General features: G+C 39.1%; 2 long non-coding RNA genes across 3 annotated transcripts in view; one reads left to right on the forward strand and one right to left on the reverse strand.

Moving 5' to 3' along the window:
• LOC116224543 overlaps positions 1-2,848 on the forward strand; it is a 32,173-nt gene extending 29,325 nt beyond the window's left edge. Inside the window, exons 1-3 of one of the 2 annotated variants that reach the window (XR_004165629.1) lie at positions 644-815; positions 1,885-1,988; positions 2,811-2,848. This is a non-coding gene — a long non-coding RNA (uncharacterized LOC116224543). Of the gene's footprint in view, positions 1-643; positions 816-1,884; positions 1,989-2,810 lie in introns of those variants that run through there. The other variant, XR_004165628.1, reaches the window with a different exon arrangement.
• Positions 2,849-10,018: 7,170 nt separating this feature from the next.
• Positions 10,019-11,057, reverse strand: LOC116224676. The gene is made up of 3 exons (XR_004165686.2): positions 10,761-11,057; positions 10,562-10,642; positions 10,019-10,365 (listed from the first exon to the last, which is right to left on the reverse strand). It is a non-coding gene; the product is annotated as an uncharacterized LOC116224676 (long non-coding RNA).
• Positions 11,058-12,447: the final 1,390 nt, after the last annotated feature.

Below are 12,447 nucleotides of genomic sequence, written 5' to 3' on the forward strand. Positions count from 1 at the left end.
TGCGAGTGTGTGTGTCTGTGTGTGTGTGTGTGTGCATGCATGTGTGTGTGCTCCAGTGTACATGGACATTTATTGTTTGTAAATGTGAGTTCAGTGTGTGTGAAGACATGAGTCCTGTGCACCTTCAGACACTAAAGCAGAGTTTAATAATAATAATACTGTCCTTATTTATCTAGTCAGTTTAATATGCATTCAAAGCCACTGAACAGATTACATGTACAGTATACTGTGCTTATTTATCTAGTCAGTTTGATATGCATTCACAGCCAGTAGTTACTTAGTTAAGAGATTACAGGTACAGTATACTGTAGGTATTCAACTAGTCAGGAAGTGACATGGCATTAGCCACTCATCGCTTACTTCTTTTACAAAGCCATTTACTTGAATTGGTACTGTATACTTACACCTCACACGAGATGTGAAATATTGAGGCTATGTAATAAGCAGGAGAGAGTGGGGTAAGTTGTCACACTTTGATTTCTGTGAAACTAAGGGCACAATCTGAAAACTGGAGTAGGTACATAGTGTGACACCACCAGCGGAATCATTATCTTGTTAACTTTTAGTCAAGGTCACCTGAAACTGAGCTTAGCTTAGTAGTGTGTGATTTGATGTTTTTACTACAGTCTTAGCTTGAGTTAACCTTGGAATGTATCCCTAATTAGTTAATTAGTGAGACTGGGGCAAGGTGTTACATGTGTTGTGTTCTATTCAAAGCCCTGGCAGGTATTCTCTCGTAGATCAGATATGAAACTTGGGTGCTGTGATGGTGAATTTACGAGTTTCCCTGAAGCAGAATCACATCACAGCAAAAGGTATAATAACTTGTAGTTTATTGCCAGCTCTGCAAACGCTGGATCAAAGTCATACTGATCGTTGGGTAATGAACAGTGATAAAGATTAAACAGCCCCACATCATCTTTTAAACCCCAAATCGAAAGAAACAACACACATACATCTTGTAATGAATGGGAATCTGCTTTAATCCCAGAGTGTGTTCTCTATGACTTGAGTGAAGTCAAGGGCTGTTCTCTGAGGTGCCAATTGAAACAGGCTGACAGGTAAGATCAGAGGGACGCCAGATTCCCAATAAAAGATGTATTGATGCACACCCACACACACAAACACACACACACCCTCATGTCATATGCTTATCACGTTCGAAAGCCATGATTCCCGTGATGACTGTAAACCGTGATAGACGTGAATAGCCTTGTTACTGTGAACCTTGAACCTTGTTAACCTTGGTTTCTATAGTGATATAAAGACAAAGACATACAGATATGAATAATTATGTACAGTAGCACAAAGCAAGGATGAGAATAAACATCAAGTGAAATGAATACAGGATGTACTGATGGATAACAATGATGTCATGATAAGTGATGGCATGAGGGTTGTTTGAGGTGAAGAGTGTTTTGTATGTATATTCATAATGCTGTGAGGTTAAGTCAGAATTGGGTGTTCTGTGTTTAGATTTGTGAATACAGTTTGTTTAGTTTGCCTAGTTTTGTGAGCACTGTTGGACTTTGATTAATGTTTTGTTTTGTGCACGTTTGAGGTCAATTAAGTAAGTCCCCTTGTAAAAAAAATAAGAATATATTTTTATAAGGACACAACCTTCTCATGCAATGTTTTTCCCAACTTGACCATCGACTCCAGTCAGCACACATCCCAAAACGTGGGGTGGCCGCCTTGGTCCCTCACAATACCATATGACTAGCCTGCATTCCGAATGATTATTCCACATAATAAAATTGTTAGGAATGTGGCTCTGTCCCTTTAAGACTGTGCTGCGGTGTAACAGTTATCTTGAACATTCCGTTAGCACTGTTGCCTACGTTACTCATCTCCCCAGAGATTACTGACGGTAACTCTTTTCAGATTACTGAAGGAGTAACAGCGAAGTAGGATGATACAGTGGATACATGGAATTGGTTATGTAGCAGACATATCTGGATAATTGCTACACTACATGGAAAAAACAGGTACTATGTAATACTGATACTAAACAGGCAATTTTAATGTATATTTGTTATACAAAAGAGAGGGACAGAGGGAATGTTAAATTGTTGGTTGGGGATTTCCCACAGAGGCCAAACCTCTCACTGTTGCATGTAATCATTTATACCCAACCTATGTATTATAACACATCAGAATTCACTACAGTCAGCATACTGATACTTAACAATACCTAGCAACAACAACAACAACAACAACAACAACAAAGACCTTCATGAGCATTTTACTGGGGTTGTCAAGTGGGCACATTCCTTCATCAGTGTTTTGCTCAATTAGGCCCACGACACCTCCAGAAGGCTCAACAGTGGTGTCTGGTGTCCCAACCCCTCCCCCTCCACCCCTCCACACTCACAATGAGTTAGGACACCTGTCAGTACCACAGACACCAACAGATACACCTGAAGCATTACTGAGAGAGTTCCTACTTGTGCCCTGTTCATGAAGGTGCCTCTAAGTATGACCTCTTCAGCTATCCCCATGCCCCATTGATGCAGGTTCTAGGTATGCCGATGGGAATCATTAATTAAGTAAACAGTCCGCTCACACTCAGAGTGTAACACCGTATGTCTGGACTCAGAACAGTCACAACAACACACTGTGGAGTTGCCCTCCTGCAAATGATTTTGCACTGAAATATTTTATAACAATAAAATCAATACAAAATTGGTACAACATTTTCTCCATTAAGGTGTATCATTTGCAGTCATTGTGAGATCAAAACTTTAATGTATGACAACATGCCCTGCGGTCCCCTACACAAGATATTTTCTCCTATTTTTTTATCGTAGCAGCCGCAGACATGAGTGAAGAGACCTGGAGTACAAAAAGACTGAACAGTGTTCTAGAGGAATACAGTCTTAGTGATCGAATCAGGGTCTCCAAACACAACACAATGTCACAAAACTGTACCTGTAACTTCTGCATTTCAGCAAGAAGCTGATAATGTAGAAACATTATATTTTGGAGACTGCTATCTGTGTTAAAGGCTCACATTTGATATATCAGTAAATTCTCTGCAAACTTTTCTTAAAGAAGTGTCACATAATCTGCAGTTTCTACAAAGTAGAATTAAGTGACATAATCCTTATGGTCAGTCTGACTGTGAACTGCCTAATCACTACTGTTCAGAACAGTCACATTGTACATTTCAAGTAGAATACTGCACTGTGCACATGTGCACTGTGGTCAAATCTGATTGCTATTATTATGATTGATAACATATTTCTACATTGCCAATTTTATAATAAAATCTCTCATACCAAAAGTCTTAATAAGTACCAATTAATAAGTCTCTGTTGTGGAGAATGGATTAATGAATGCAACAATATGACATTATTAAACCTCTCTGATTCATTTTTCTGCTCATTTTTCAGAAAACAAGAATGGTATTTTCGTGTCTCTCGAAAAAGAGGACGGTGCTAGAGGATGGTGTTGGTATCAAAAATCATATCATACCCTTGGAATCAGGGATACCTCTCATCAGGAATATACCTTCAAATAATAGAGCTGAACCTGTGCAATCTTTAGGTAATAATCTACAGCATACATTTATTCATATTTATATTTATATCTTATCATAGGTCAGTGTTTTCTGTAATGGCGTATAACAGCTTTGCTTATAAATAAATATCTAAACTGTTGAGCCGACAGGGTTTTTCTTTTTCTCTACGAGACGTTTTATGAAATGATGTAACATAATATACAACAATTGGTGGACTGATGAGAACTGGCTGACATGCTTTGTCACAAAGATTTTCAGTGAATCTACTGTGCACCAAGTGGTATATTGTAGTTTATGTAAATGTAAACTGTTAAATAAATTAACCCTAACCTTTAATCAATTAATTAAAGATTCACTGGATTTTACCAGTACTGCTGCAAAATAAGGTGGAATCAAGTTTGTCTTGAGTGATTTTCCACTATGAGGCTACAGTAACAGCAATATTTACTTTAGTTACATTTAGTTGCCTGTGTACATTATTGACAAGGCCCCGATCCAAATTTAAGTGAGCAGATCTGATCAAATACATTGTGATTATCTACCACAGGACTTTATTTTGTATTGATCACAGTTTCCCTTTAAAATCTGATTCCAGGCCCCATCGTATGCAATACAACCCCTGCAGATGTGGTAGTAAGTTTGAGGATTCTGTCTTTAAAATGAATACATTTGACCAATTTGAATTGAATTTAAAGGAATAACAATGCACCAGGACTGAATGTTCAAGTTAAGATTCTGCTCTTATGATTGATCATAATCAGATATGCAGTTTGTAGCTATTTGTAAGTCATAAATGTGTGGTTTAATGCAATTCAGGTCTCCCCATCTTGTGAATGTCTTGAGCCACTAGTACGGGAAAAAGAAAATGGAGATTTGAAATACACGTAAGAAGACCTCATATATTCTTCATTTACAAGTGCTGTTTGCACATACGTTAAATCAATCAACACAATGATAAGGTCCACACTCATGACATCCTGAAGACATGATACATTTTTTTCCCCAGTATTCTTGTGTTACTCTACTACAGAGTAGGATTTATTAATATATATATTTATATTCAGGCCTTCCAAACTAAATGAATGAATGAATATTTAATGAATTACTTCTGTTACAGACCATAAATTACTTAATATCAGCAAATTAATAAAAAATGCTAAAAACACACAAAATATTAGTGAATATTACATTTTTGTTATATAAGTATTGTGGCCAAAATTTGTTAAATATATATTTGTATTGGAACATTACCAAATATCCTCACCATCAATGCATTTCCATTACAGGTTGAGATGCCCCACTGCTGGTCTGTTCAAGTGCAAGTTCACCAGTCTGATGTTTAAGATGAAGACGGCAGGTGAGGTGGAGTATCACTCAGTACCATGGGGAAACAAACTGGACGATCTTCACTGTGAACCAGCAGGACCTCTTTATAGCATCAGCTGCTTCCCTGGGACTCCTGTTCAGATACATCTACCACACTGTGAGGTTATTTCAGGTGAATAACACAACATATCTTGCTGATGAGGTCACCTTCCACCATAGGCATATCACAAAACAGTTCAACTGATTTCAGTGGTCACAGTATTTTTTGTGGATTCCTTTCTTCTTGTCTTACACAGATTGGAAGCCGGTGCGTCTGCGTGTTGCTCATATTACTGGTGATGGTCTGGAGATCATTAAACCCAAAGAGATAACAGAGTCTCATGTGGTTATCGATGTCACTGGCTTATCTAATTATGGACTTTCTTTTAAAGTCAGTTGTAATTTCTTATTTGGAAGGAAAATTCGGACTATGGTGCTGCCTTTTCTTCAAACAAGTTCTGAGCCAATACTTCATGTCTTGCTGTTGCCAAGAAACATGGACATACAAGAGGTTTGTCACAGTTATGGAAATTTAAGTTAATTTATTATCACTTTGTAGTCATAACAGTATTATCAGTATCTCTGTTTACATTGTTTTAACTCCTCTTGTATAAACCTCATCAGGTTAAGAAAAAGAGAGAAAAGATTATCCTTCCTCAGAAAGAGATCTACATTGACGGAAGTAATTTGTGTAAAATCCACACACGCAAAAAATACAGCCTTGTCACAGACCCAACTGGACTAAATGTGAATCCTGAGGTGAGTCAACAGAGAATGCATTGAATCAAACTACTACAATTTGACCTTTGACTGTTTTTTGATTAAAATGTTTACAGGTAGTCAACTAATGTTGGTTCCATACCCTCCATTGTTTTGGGAGGCTAATTCTGAATGGTTCGATATCAAGAATTGATGTTAAAAAGAGTACAAGAGCTAATATTTGTTATATATGTCTTGTTATACATTGTCATTTATAAGTTATATATGTCTTTGTAACAGATGGCTAAGTATGCTAAGTGCAACCCAAACTTCGTACCAGCATTCACAGTACAATGCAGCGCAGGGAAAAGGGTGAAGCTAATCCTGAAGGATGGAACAAAGGAACTGTGGAGCAGTCTGGTCAACATCGAAGGTTAGGGTTAAAATCAATCCACACCATGCAGAATAATACACACACACACACCCACATATGTGTATATATAGACACACACATATACTGATACACATATACAGTATATATTAACTTATCAAGTGCTAACATTATGTAGATATTCCACTAGCTACCCTCAATGGAAGACAGCATGTCTCAGAACTATGTGAGTTTTAATTACTTAATTATTTGACCCCTTTGTCATGTTTAAGTCCCATTTTCAATGTTTACTCAATTCATTGTTTTTTCAGCCTGAATAGGCCTTTGATCACTTTTTGCAAAGAACATGTTTAAAAACACACACACACACACACACACACACACACACACACACACACACACACACACACACACACACACACACACACACACACACACACACACACACACACACACACACACACACACACACACACACACACACACACACACACACACACACACACACACACACACACACACACACACCACATTTATATTATGTGGTGTTCGGCTCTGCTGGACCCAGAAGTGATTACAGTATATAAGTTGGAGGTCAGAAAAAGATCATGATAAAATCAGATAATCAGGTACAAAAAACCCTATCATATTATGTTATGTTGTGTCATGTTATGTTTTGCAACACCAATATATTCAAGTACGGGAATCTGTTTTGCAGTTTCTGTCTAAAACTAGCTAACTAACAAACAGCAAGACCACAGCTGGCACTGATAAAGGCTAGGTAGCTAACTAGGTTAGGTAACTAACTGACAAATTTCAGAGATGTACTCAGCAAATGTATGCTGTAAAAGCTCTTACACAGTATGTGACCAGGGCCAGCTGATAAATTAAACTTTTACCAAATCCCGTAGGAAGGACGGCAAAAACATCTTTTCGATAGACAAATGCCTTGATCGCGTTTCTCTGTTCCTCTTTCAAAATGAATGCGCTGTCGATGTCTTCTAAAACAGACTTCATGGCAGAATCTACACATCTCAGCTCTCCAGCGGCAGCCATGTTTGTTGAAAACGAATTCAACCCAAGCGCTCTTTGGTGACGTGGTTGATTACGTTACTGATTACCGTGGACGTTCAACCCGTGTCCCCGTATATGGTCAGGGCTGCTGCTTGTGCCACAGTGACCCCCTGACCAGCTCTATTCTATATGCAGATGTAAAAACATATATCTCCTACATATTGGTAAATACAAACTTCCAATGTTCTCAATTTCCAGCATGAAGGCATATGTAAAAGAAAGAGCATTATTTTTCAGTTCAAGTAGATCACTTCCTGAAAAAAGTTCTAAGGGATGGGCTTCACATGTTTCAGTTTCACTTTAATAACAGTCTTCAGTTTTAGTTTCCCAAAGCCAGATGAATCTAACTTGAAAAGTTTATAAAACATCATTTTAGATAAGCAATGCGACAGCAATATTTATAATGCATGTACACTTTCCAGTTAACATTATTCAGTCAGTGTACCATTTTGTTTTAGGCCTACTGCCACATGAACTAATAGTATCTACAAGCTTTTGATTTCTTTTACTCATTGTACCTCTTTGTGGTTAGATGCTGCAGCTGCAGTTGGTTCAAGTCAAGCCAATTCTGAGAGCCGGACAAAATATATGTGTAGCCTTGGCCAGCCTCTCACCAGACTACGCCACCCCTTGAGCTATAATAGAGAGCAAGGGGAACTCCGTCCCAATAATGGTCCGACACAGGTTCTTTGGAAAGATATAAAAGATTAGGTTTAATTTTGCTTCTCGTTAAAACAAGGTGTCACTTTGGTTGTCAATAAATAAATACATAAATACATTAAATGGACTTCAGGGGAATGCCCCAGCCATTGGGTAAGAATCCGGAGCCACTGACCACACAGACTAACAGGGGCCTGCCTCCAATACCACATGTGAAGGAGAGCACACACTACTAGCTCATTGGCCACACCACCGCAAGCGCACCACTGGGGCACATTAAGAAAAAGGGGTTCCAGGGCTCTACAGTGCGAGTATTTCACTCGCATTTGCGCCTAAAAATAGGCATGTGCGAACTTGAAAAATAATTTACGAGCACAGTGCGCGAGTGACGGGCTGTTGTCAATACACCGAACAACTGCGCGAAGTAGTGAAGCATACCATATATTTCATATAGAAACAAGTGACAGGGTGTAGACTACAGGATGTGAACATAGCAAGATGACGCGCTTAACTTCATGCAAATGAGAGCGACGATTCCCAACCAATGGGCCAGAGCCATATAAATAGAGAGTTACGACGATCTCGCCGACATGTGATCATCACTTGGTATAAGTAGCCCGCAAAAAACCCACTGCTGGCAACCTGTTTGAATGGTTTTCGACGGGACAGACAGCAGCACCACCTCGATTCACTGACATTTTCGGTATATTAACACATAATATCAATTGGTTACTGGTGTGTTGTATCCTGTTTATGTTTGATACTTTATTAACATTTATGTATTACATTAACTTTTAACACTAGGCAGCAATATTGTGAAGCAGAGCTAGAAATGGCTTTGCTAGCTCCCATACTGTAGCTCACACCAGCAACTGCTCAATTTAAGACAAGAAAGGAGTTTGGTAACTTAGCTAGTAATTGTCAATGATAACTAGTTATTAGAATGTATGTGTATAGGTTGTGTCAGCTTGGATAGCTAGTAGTAATTTTCGATTTAAGCCTCCCGTTAGCCTTGGCAAACTTTTAGCTAGCTAACTATGAGGTAGCATATCCTAGCTAAGTTATACTAGCTATCAATAGCTAGCTAGTAAACTCATTGCAGAATGGACTATAGGACAGGCCACGCATGACATTAATGAATACAAAATAAATGAATATGTGATTGGTTTAAATATCCTTGTCTATTTGGGCAATTGTTATTATCATTGGCACCACTTTCAACTGTCAAAACTATCCGCCTAGCTAAATCTGTTGGTTATCAGATTGCACAGCAATTCATATGGAGGATATGTGGTTGATTTAACTCTAAGGCCAGGTAGGCATAGTAGTTGTAATGTGCTATCACATCATTTGAAAATCTAGACTTGATATTCTCTTATATTTGAATGATAATTCTGTTAATTAAGTATTGCCTTAAAATTATTATTTACATTGATTTAATTGGAATTCAGCTGTAGGCATGATATACTAAGATATCTGTATATTAGAGACTAATTGCATCCACAATTTAAGTACTGCCAGCTTGACTATTATGCAGTTGTAGACACAACACAGGGGGTCCCTGGGCCTGAGAAGGGAAGGAAAGGAGTTTAATGTGGCTATAATATTAAATGCGACTAGAACTAGACTGAAACTAAGAAGGATAAAAATGACTAAATGTGACTAAAACTAATATGCATTTTCGTCTTAAGACTAAGACTAAATCTAAAATAGCTGCCAAAATTAACACTGAGATAGGGGACCCCTTAATCTGCAATTCATTGTTGCTAGCTCTAATCAGATGTACTAACTAGGCTAATAAGAGAAGACTAACTTTGTATGCTAACGAACACCAATAACTAGAACTAATTTGACAGACTATAAACCAACAGACTTCTGGTTATGATACACGTGCTCTCTAGCTAGCTACGGTGAAAGTGTTGCTTACGTTACAGTCCAGACCTACAGTCTAACTCGAACTGCATTTAGAATCTAACAAGCTATGTCTTACAATAAACTTTAAGTAAAGCTAGCTATATAAAATACTACTAATAACAATTGATAAGAGGTCCACTAAAGTGTTGAAATATGAACAAATGCAGTAATTTGATCAATTTACCAGCTAACTTGCTTCGGAAACACTAAACATGAATGGGGTTGAACGTTGGAAAATACAATGTTTGGAACTATAGGTCACAAATGACATGCTTTACTTCCGCATAAAAAAACCCCGCTGTGCTCCTAAATTTCTTTGTGTGCTCCTAAATTTTTTCATTTAGGAGCACATGTACTCCTTGGGGAAAACCTTTGCGTAGAGCCCTGGGTTCACACTTCACTGCATTACACTGCACATCTTATCAAAGGTGAGAAACTATCTTAGAGGAAAACCTGGCCAACCTGTAATCTAGGCTAGGGCCCCAAACGATACCCAGGCTATTGCGGCAGGGGAGATGACACAGGGGAAACAGATAACAAATTAATGAAACAAACAAACAAAAATAAACCCTCTAACCTGTGGCTCACAATATCCTCTTAACCACATATACACACCTAGGCCCCCAGGCTAGAGGGGAAAACAGAGATACATATATTCTAAAAGCAGCACCCGGACCTATAACTAACTGGAAGAGAACAGCAGCTAACAATGCTGTATAGCTGTGTGCTTCAATAGCTTCTATAAGACAGGAACAAACAGAGTACAAGTTTAAGTGTTTGCAAACACAGCTGGCTTACACTCGAAGCATACACTCATTCAAACAGGATTCAGATGAGCAGGTTACCTTAAACAGAAACCACTAGAGGCTATTTACTGCAAGGACACAAAGCAGTGGTATGTTAGCAAGTGTGCTGTAGGCATAGACAAAACGTACCTTCGCTGTCTAAACAGCTGCACCCGAGAACGTCATGCACCTGGTATCTATACGCGGCCAGCAACCACAATAACCACCGCACTACGGTCGGACACAAACACACGCACGACCCCCACACACACACACACACGTGAAATGTCACCATCAGTTAACTGTAAAACACAACCACGTACAACAGCGGACGGGTTGGGCAACATACCTGATACACTGACTGCTACTTAACACGTTGCGATGCATGTAAACGGGATATGGATTGCAGTTGGTAGGGAAGACGCTCAACTCGTTCCTGTTGGCATCCGCTCTATAACACGCTACCGTGTCGCTGAAGACAACGCTCCAAAACGCGGCTTCACTCCACAATCAGCAATGGATGGCTACCGGCATAAGGACCCAAGGTGTATATATCTATGCCTGTTCGCACTAAACTAATTGGAACCCAGCCCAAGCCCCTACTAGTGACGTACACACAGGAGAAAGGTGGCAGAGGTGAATCAAAATAAAAGTTCGCTACACCCATTGGTCCCACCGGCTACATATGATTGGAGGTAAGAAACCTTTACACTGTGTAGCCTGTAACAACAGTGATTTAATAAGTTATTACACTTGAAGGTGTTTGACTAAAGTGTACATTCTCATGTTTTGATATCTACAGCCAGTTAGAGTGGCTCTGAAGAAGCAAACTCACATAATATCCTCCTCTCTTGAAACACAATGCTTTCTCTATTCCCCACTTCCACCTCCATCAAGTATTCATCTTGTCCCTCCACTTTACCCTCCCTGTTGTGTAGGTCAGCACTTCATCGACAAGCATCGCATTCTGCTGATCGAGAGTATCTCCATGGTGGAACCCATCCTGGATCGTCTGATGTCGAAGAATGTCATCACCCAAGAGAACTACAGTCACATCCGCAGCAAGTCCACCAGTATCCAGAGAATGAGGGAGCTCTTTGAACTAGGCAGTATTCGCTCCACTACAACAGGCAAAGACTGCCTATATGATGTGCTTAGGGAAATGGAACCCGGCATCATGGAGGAGCTGAAGGAAATGTCGTAATGCCAAGGATTGTTCGTCTGTGTCACTATTAGTCAAAGTCCACCCTGTGAACAGGTGTGTGATGGCCCACCAAAACATGTGCTTGACTAGGAGTTCTCAATCCTGCCTTGAGGGACCCCCTGTTTTTCATGTCTTCCCTTTATCCCTGCTTCAAGGACACCTGATTGAAGTCAGTGTAATTACAATGCTATTGATTAGCTCAATCAGGTGTGTTCAGCTAATCAAGAGTGACACTGATGATTTCAGTAAGATATGCAGAGCAGGTAAATATGGAAGACATGCAGTACAGAGTAACCAGTGCACAGACAGACTCTCCTTTAACAAAGACCAAACTTCTGTGATGACATACCCACTCAATTAATGTGCCTGATTGTTTGGCTTTACCTCTAGGTGTCAGCCATCTCACACATAACTAGTCATGAATATGTCAGTACTGTTGGTGTGAACACTAGCAGCATCTAGATCCACCAGAGCCCTCACACATGATAATTACCAAGTGTAGGCAAAGGACTTGTTTTTTTATCATTCCATGTTTTTTATCAAGCTCTGTGTGTAACTGAAACATGTAATTGTCGTCTGCCCATATATGAATGTATAATGAATATTTTTTTCAATTTATTTGATGGGATTATAGGTATTACATTCAGTTAAATCTGGAAATTGCACATTCCAAGGTAAATCAAATTAGTAGACCTTTTTTTGCCAACTCCCAAAGAGGGGTGTTTAGGGAGGATTGATATAGACTTTTCAGTACAATTCTTAAGGAATTTACAGTAAATATTTAAGGCAAAACAACCTGTGCCCTGAAAAACAGATGAACAACACAGTATGT

The sequence above is a fragment of the Clupea harengus genome, chromosome 18 (genome assembly GCF_900700415.2).
Source record: "Clupea harengus chromosome 18, Ch_v2.0.2, whole genome shotgun sequence".
NCBI lineage: Eukaryota > Metazoa > Chordata > Actinopteri > Clupeiformes > Clupeidae > Clupea > Clupea harengus.